We start from the raw sequence: 9,066 nt of genomic DNA on the forward strand, positions 1-9,066 counted from the left end.
CTGCACTTGAAGAAACTTCCAAAGGTCTTGACATTTTCCGGATTGTCTGACCTTCATGTCTTAAAGTAATGATGGACTGTCATTTCTCTTTGCTTATTTGAGCTGTTCTTGCCATAATATTACCAAATAGGGCTATCTTCTGTATACCAACCCTACCTTGTCACAACACAACTGATTGGCTCAAATGCATTAAGAAGGATAGAAATTCCACAAATTAACTTTTAACAAGGCACACCTGTTAATTGAAATGCATTCTAGGTCTGTCATGACGTGGCCCTTTCTGGGTATAGATTGTGGCATCCCAATCTCTCCCTCCAACACCCAGGTTCTGTTATCTCAGGCCATAAATTCCTGGAGGAGACTCTCTCCCCCTGGTCATGCAGAAAGAGAGACACATAGAGAGAACAAAGGATTTCACATGGCCAAACTCCTAAATCCCCAAAATGGGAATTTGATACAAAAGGTCCACTTGTGAGAAGGTGGGAATGGTCCGTGGACACTTAAGGGACGGGTTGACGAGTGTGTTTCATTTGGTGACCTCAGAGAGCACAGGAAACACAGATAACTATATCTCTGAATATGTACATTTCTAAAATATGAGGTTTGCATCTAATTCTTGTACAAAATGAATGAGTAAAGATTAAACTATTTGTGAAATGATGTAAGGTGATGTTAAACCTTTAATGAAAGAGATCTTAGATCTCAGGGCAGCAGGTAGCCTAGTGGTTAGAGCGTTGGTTGCAAGATATATGCATAGTCACTTTAACTATACATTCATGTACATACTACCTCAATTGGGCCGACCAACCAGTGCTCCCACACATTGTCTAACCGGGCTATCTGCAATGTGTCCCACCACCCACCAACCCCTCTTTTACGCTGCTGCTACTCTCTGTTTATCATATATGCATAGTCACTTTAACCATATCTACATGTACATACTACCTCAAAAAGCCTGACTAACAGGTATGTTGCCTCGCTACTTTTATAGCCTGACTACTGTATATAGCCTCTCTACTGTATATAACCTCTACTGTATATAGCCTCTCTACTGTATATAGCCTCTACTGTATATAACCTCTCTACTGTATATAACCTCTCTACTGTATATAGCCTGTCTTTTTACTGTTGTTTTATTTCTTTACTTACCTATTGTTCACCTAATACCTTTTTTGCACTATTGGTTAGAGCCTGTTAGTAAGAATTTCACTGTAAGGTCTACTGCACCTGTTGTATTCAGCATTTCACTGTGAGGTCTACTGCACCTGTTGTATTCAGCATTTCACTGTAAGGTCTACTACACCTGTTGTATTCAGCATTTCACTATAAGGTCTACTACACCTGTTGTACTCAGCATTTCACTGTGAGGTCTACTACACCTGTTGTATTCAGCATTTCACTGTGAGGTCTACTACACCTGTTGTATTCAGCATTTCACTGTGAGGTCTACTACACCTGTTGTATTCAGCATTTCACTGTAAGGTCTACTACACCTGTTGTATTCAGCATTTCACTGTGAGGTCTACTACACCTGTTGTATTCAGCATTTCACTGTAAGGTCTACTACACCTGTTGTATTCAGTATTTCACTGTAAGGTCTACTACACCTGTTGTATTCAGCATTTCACTGTAAGGTCTACTACACCTGTTGTATTCAGCATTTCACTGTAAGGTCTACTACACCTGTTGTATTCAGCATTTCACTGTAAGGTCTACCTACACCTGCTGTATTCGGCGCACGTGACAAACTTTGATTTAAAGATAGAATCCACGAGCTGACAAGGTAAACATCTGTCGTTCTGCCCCTGAACACGGCAGTTTAACCCACTGTTCCTAGGACGTCATTATAAAATAAGAATTTGTTCTTAACTGACTTGCCTAGTTTAAATAAAGGTAATTTAAAATAAAAAAAAAAACAACATCACAAGACATGAGGGAGGATTAGGGTTGTGTAATTTATATGGAGGGATTTGGCCCCCCGGAGTATTTACAAATACCCCCCTCTTTTGTTTTTACACTGTCTAACAGCTATGCATAGTCACTTTACAAATGACCTCGACTAACCTGTACCCCCCCCCCCCCCCCGCACATTGACTCTGTACCGGTACCCCCTGTATATAGCCTCCACATTGACTCTGTACCGGTACCCCCTGTATATAGCCTCATTACTAACCTGGACCCCCCCGCACGTTGACCCGGTACCGGTACTCCCTGTATATATCCTCATTACTAACCTGGACCCCCCCGCACGTTGACCCGGTACCGGTACCCCCTGTATATATCCTCATTACTAACCTGGACCCCCCCGCACGTTGACCCGGTACCGGTACCCCCTGTATATATCCTCATTACTAACCTGTACCCCCCCCCCGCACGTTGACCCGGTACCCCCTGTATATAGCCTCATTACTAACCTGTACCCCCCCGCACGTTGACCCGGTACCGGTACCCCCTGTATATATCCTCATTACTAACCTGGACCCCCCCGCACGTTGACCCGGTACCGGTACCCCCTGTATATATCCTCATTACTAACCTGGACCCCCCCGCACGTTGACCCGGTACCGGTACCCCCTGTATATATCCTCATTACTAACCTGGACCCCCCCGCACGTTGACCCGGTACCGGTACCCCCTGTATATATCCTCATTAATAACCTGGACCCCCCCCCCCCCCCCCCCCGCACGTTGACCCGGTACCGGTACCCCCTGTATATAGCCTCATTACTAACCTGTACCCCCCCGCACGTTGACCCGGTACCGGTACCCCCTGTATATATCCTCATTACTAACCTGGACCCCCCCGCACGTTGACCCGGTACCGGTACCCCCTGTATATATCCTCATTACTAACCTGGACCCCCCCGCACGTTGACCCGGTACCCCCTGTATATATCCTCATTACTAACCTGTACCCCCCCGCACGTTGACCCGGTACCGGTACCCCCTGTATATAGCCTCATTACTAACCTGGACCCCCCCGCACGTTGACCCGGTACCCCCTGTATATATCCTCATTACTAACCTGTACCCCCCCGCACGTTGACCCGGTACCGGTACCCCCTGTATATAGCCTCATTACTAGCCTGTACCCCCCCGCACGTTGACCCGGTACCGGTACCCCCTGTATATATACTCATTACTAACCTGGACCCCCCCGCACGTTGACCCAGTACCGGTACTCCCTGTATATATCCTCATTACTAACCTGGACCCCCCCGCACACTGACTCGGTACCCCCTGTCTATAGCCTCATTACTAACCTGGACCCCCCCGCACGTTGACCCGGTACCGGTACCCCCTGTATATATCCTCATTACTAACCTGTAACCCCCCCCCCCCCCCGCACGTTGACCCGGTACCGCCTGTATATTTCCTCATTACTAACCTGGACCCCCCCGCACGTTGACCCGGTACCGGTACTCCCTGTATATATCCTCATTACTAACCTGTACCCCCCCGCACGTTGACCCGGTACCGGTACTCCCTGTATATATCCTCATTACTAACCTGGACCCCCCCGCACGTTGACCCGGTACCGGTACCCCTGTATATATCCTCATTACTAACCTGTACCCCCCCGCACGTTGACCCGGTACCGGTACCCCCTGTATATAGCCTCATTACTAACCTGTACCCCCCCGCACGTTGACCCGGTACCGGTACCCCCTGTATATAGCCTCATTACTAACCTGGACCCCCCCCCCCCGCACGTTGACCCGGTACCGGTACTCCCTGTATATATCCTCATTACTAACCTGTACCCCCCCGCACGTTGACCCGGTACCCCCTGTATATAGCCTCATTACTAACCTGGACCCCCCCGCACGTTGACCCGGTACCGGTACCCCCTGTATATAGCCTCATTACTAACCTGGACCCCCCCCCGCACGTTGACCCGGTACCGGTACCCCCTGTATATATCCTCATTACTAACCTGGACCCCCCCGCACGTTGACCCGGTACCGGTACCCCCTGTATATATCCTCATTACTAACCTGGACCCCCCCGCACGTTGACCCGGTACCCCCTGTATATATCCTCATTACTAACCTGTACCCCCCCGCACGTTGACCCGGTACCGGTACCCCCTGTATATAGCCTCATTACTAGCCTGTACCCCCCCCGCACGTTGACCCGGTACCGGTACCCCCTGTATATAGCCTCATTACTAACCTGGACCCCCCCGCACGTTGACCCAGTACCGGTACTCCCTGTATATATCCTCATTACTAACCTGGACCCCCCCGCACGTTGACCCGGTACCCCCTGTATATAGCCTCATTACTAACCTGGACCCCCCCGCACGTTGACCCGGTACCGGTACCCCCTGTATATATCCTCATTACTAACCTGGACCCCCCCGCACGTTGACCCGGTACCCCCTGTATATATCCTCATTACTAACCTGGACCCCCCCGCACGTTGACCCGGTACCGGTACCCCTGTATATATCCTCATTACTAACCTGTAACCCCCCCCCCCCCCCCGCACGTTGACCCGGTACCCCCTGTATATTTCCTCATTACTAACCTGGACCCCCCCGCACGTTGACCCGGTACCGGTACTCCCTGTATATATCCTCATTACTAACCTGTACCCCCCCGCACGTTGACCCGGTACCGGTACTCCCTGTATATATCCTCATTACTAACCTGGACCCCCCCGCACGTTGACCCGGTACCGGTACCCCTGTATATATCCTCATTACTAACCTGTACCCCCCCGCACGTTGACCCGGTACCGGTACCCCCTGTATATAGCCTCATTACTAACCTGTACCCCCCCGCACGTTGACCCGGTACCGGTACCCCCTGTATATAGCCTCATTACTAACCTGGACCCCCCCCCCGCACGTTGACCCGGTACCGGTACTCCCTGTATATATCCTCATTACTAACCTGTACCCCCCCGCACGTTGACCCGGTACCCCCTGTATATAGCCTCATAACTAACCTGGACCCCCCCGCACGTTGACCCGGTACCGGTACCCCCTGTATATAGCCTCATTACTAACCTGGACCCCCCCGCACGTTGACCCGGTACCGGTACCCCCTGTATATATCCTCATTACTAACCTGGACCCCCCCGCACGTTGACCCGGTACCGGTACCCCCTGTATATATCCTCATTACTAACCTGGACCCCCCCGCACGTTGACCCGGTACCGGTACCCCTGTATATATCCTCATTACTAACCTGGACCCCCCGCACGTTGACCCGGTACCGGTACCCCCTGTATATATCCTCATTACTAACCTGGACCCCCCCGCACGTTGACCCGGTACCGGTACTCCCTGTATATATCCTCATTACTAACCTGGACCACCCCCCGCACGTTGACCCGGTACTCCCTGTATATATCCTCATTACTAACCTGGACCCCCCCGCACGTTGACCCGGTACCCCCTGTATATAGCCTCATTACTAACCTGGACCCCCCCGCACGTTGACCCGGTACCGGTACTTCTTGTATAGAGTTTTTTTTTAAACTTTAGTTCATTTTGTAAATATTTGATTAACTCTCTTTCTTGAACTGCATTGTTGGTTAAGGGCTTGTTAGGAAGTATTTCACTGTAAGGTCTACCTACACCTGTTGTTGGTAGAGTAGAGGTAGCTGGTAGTCGAGGTAGCTGATAGTCGAGGTAGCTGGTAGTCGAGGTAGCTGGTAGTCGAGGTAGATGGTTGTAGAGGTAGATGGTAATTTTTGTAGATGGTAGTAGAGGTAGATGGTAGTAGAGGTAGATGGTAGTAGAGTAGAGGTAGATGGTAGTAGGGTAGACTGTAGAATATTATTCTCTCATGTAAATTAGGTAGAATTTAATGAAATACTTTTTTTATTTTTTAAAGGCCAATTAGAATGTTCAGCATGTGTGGAAATCCTAGAAAACCCCTCTGCTCAACTTTAGCCTAATGCCTCATCGCAAATGTTATTATGGCTTTATTACAAAGGGTATTTCTCTTCCACAGTACATTTACAACGCGTCAAATTGCGTCATGGTGCACGGATTTATTTACAGAAAATGATGGTGTCTGGGAATAGTGTGTTTGCTGGGGGGGGGGGGGGGGGGGGGGTGCTATCATAAAACAGCCCCGGATTTCTTCATCTGGTCCCGACCTTCACCGGTATCATGTTTAGCTGAGCTGACATCGTTCAGGTCAATAAAGGTGACGTCATTAAAGAGCATTATGCAAAGTTGTCATACAACATCGGCACAATGAACAAGACGATTGGCTAACCCAGTCTTGGTGGCTTTATTTTTTTCCATCTTCTCAAATTCTGATCAAAATAGCCCCGTTTTGATTTCAGGACATCGTAATGGAGAACAGGTGTAGATGATTTGGCTCCGAGGATGTTGACGGTCTGCCAGAGATAATAACCCCGCGTTTCACAAGAGAACCCACTTTCACCCTTTTTTTGTCGGTTCAACCCAATCCAAAAACGCAGTAGCTACCCAGTCTTGGGAGGCCAAACCAAATTGTAATCAAATAAATACCTCGTGATTCCAGTGAAGTAATGAATTCATAGATATTTTAATATGCATCAAACCTTAAAAAAAGGCATGAGGAGTTGGATTACATTTTGTACTGAACACATGTTATAAACAAAGCCTTATAAAACACCTCCGGTAGTAATGTGGCTTTACTAATACTGCCTTATAACACTTCTTGTCATGTCAAAGCTGGAAACGTACAGGAAACTTAGGAATATAGTTTTTTTTTAATCATTGTATCAGTGAGGAGGCAGAATAACAATATATAGAAACAGAACGAGGCACAAAATAAGAGAAACAATGACTGAGATAGTTGAGAGAGAAAATAAAGTCTTTAATGACAAAAGGAGATTTTGTGATTGAAAGAACACACATTTGTTCCAACTTTCACATAGAAAAGATGCATTCACACTGCACCTTAACTCGGGGCTAAGAGCCTCGTCAGGCCTGGGCTATGGGAGATTTTAGCCCAGGCCTAAGCGAATATTCACACCAACCTTAGCCCAGGGCTAAGCGCCTCGTCAGGCCTGGGCTATGGGAGATTTTAGCCCAGGCCTAAGCGAATATTCACACCAACCTTAGCCCAGGCCTAAGCGCCTCGTCAGGCCTGGGCTATGGGAGATTTTAGCCCAGGCCTAAGCGAATATTCACACCGACCTTAGCCCAGGGCTAGCTGGGCCCTGTTCCGGAGCAGGGTTAGAGCCGACTTTTCAGGGCCCCAGAAACACGGTGCCAAAATAGCCAGTGACCAAAACGGGTCAAGAACAACGCATAGAATCTTTACTGTCCAATCACAAAAGCTGCACATTCACTTAACTTACATACGCTTGTGATGCGTTCTGCCATTTTAATAAATACATTTATACTATTTCATCCTTCTATCAGAGGACAAAAATAAAAACTAAAAATAAATAAAAACAAAATTTTCATCTATGCAAAAAACATTTGGTTTCTATGGCTAAGAAAAATAATAATAAAATTAATAATAAAATTGGTTGCTCTACCGGCTGGCTAACTTCTTCTCACTTAGCTAGCCAACCGAAGCCACAAACTCTACAGCTGGAAGGGCATCAAGCTCTTTCCTCTGTTTTCATATTAGACATGTACTTGGATTATGGCTATCCATGACAATAAAATATTGTTGCATGTTTTCGCCTGGATCAGAAAAGTGGATGTCTCGTCTGTGCACAGAATTCTCTGTACAGGGGAGCGCGAGATCGCATTTCAAAAGTGAAACAGTTTATCCCCCCCGAGGTCAGGCAGGCGGACAGCGAGGTTTAAACAAGTCATCACTAAAAGCTTGTGTGAACCGTGAAGACAGGATAAGCTAGTCCAGGGGTCAGTCTTAGCCTGGGGCTAAGATCACTGCAGTGGGAAAAAGCTTATAGCATTGGATTCATTAACAACAATAGCATCTGAAAAGAAAAACATATAACCAGCAGAAATGGCTTTTATATATATATATATATATATATAAAACATCCACAACACTCACCCCTTTGAAGAACAGAGTTAGAGGGTGAAAACGTGCATCCCTGACGCCTAAATTACCAACTAAAGCAAACCGTCCATATTTAACCAGTCAAACTGTGCATCCCAAATGGGACCCTATTGGCACTATAGGGGAATAGAGAATATGGGAAAATAAGGAACAGGGTGCCACTATATAGGGCATAGGGTGCCATCATATAGGGCATAGGGTGCCACTATATAGGGCATAGGGCGCCATCATATAGGGCATAGGGTGCCACTATATAGGGCATAGGGTGCCACTATATAGGGCGCCACTATATAGGGCATAGGGCGCCATCATATAGGGCATAGGGTGCCACTATATAGGGCATAGGGTGCCACTATATAGGGCATAGGGCGCCATCATATAGGGCATAGGGCGCCATCATATAGGGCATAGGGCGCCACTATATAGGGCATAGGGCGCCACTATATAGGGCATAGGGTGCCACTATATAGGGCATAGGGCGCCACTATGTAGGGCATAGGGTACCATCATATAGGGCATAGGGTGCCATCATATAGGGAATAGGGTGCCACTATATAGGGCATAGGGTACCATCATATAGGGCATAGGGTACCATCATATAGGGCATAGGGTGCCATCATATAGGGCATAGGGTGCCACACTATAGGGCATAGGGTGCCATCATATAGGGAATAGGGTGCCACCATATAGGGCATAGGGTGCCATCATATAGGGCATAGGGTGCCATCATATAGGGCATAGGGTGCCACACTATAGGGCATAGGGTGCCATCATATAGGGCATAGGGTGCCATCATATAGGGAATAGGGTGCCATCATATAGGGAATAGGGTGCCACCATATAGGGAATAGGGTGCCATCATATAGGGAATAGGGTGCCACCATATAGGGAACAGGGTGCCATCATATAGGGAACAGGGTGCCACCATATAGGGAATAGGGTGCCACCATATAGGGAATAGGGTGCCATCATATAGGGAATAGGGTGCCATCATATAGGGAATAGGGTGCCACCATATAGGGAATAGGGTGCCACCATATAGGGAATAGGGTGCCATCATATAGGGAATAG

General features: G+C 47.7%; 1 long non-coding RNA gene across 1 annotated transcript; it reads right to left on the reverse strand.

Moving 5' to 3' along the window:
* Window positions 1–6,515: 6,515 nt before the first annotated feature.
* LOC118964484 lies at window positions 6,516–8,623 on the reverse strand. The gene is made up of 2 exons (XR_005051555.1): window positions 7,152–8,623; window positions 6,516–7,071 (listed from the first exon to the last, which is right to left on the reverse strand). It is a non-coding gene; the product is annotated as an uncharacterized LOC118964484 (long non-coding RNA).
* Between the last annotated feature and the right edge of the window lie 443 nt (window positions 8,624–9,066).

The sequence above is a fragment of the Oncorhynchus mykiss genome, chromosome 4, assembly GCF_013265735.2.
Source record: "Oncorhynchus mykiss isolate Arlee chromosome 4, USDA_OmykA_1.1, whole genome shotgun sequence".
NCBI classification, from domain to species: Eukaryota; Metazoa; Chordata; class Actinopteri; order Salmoniformes; family Salmonidae; genus Oncorhynchus; species Oncorhynchus mykiss.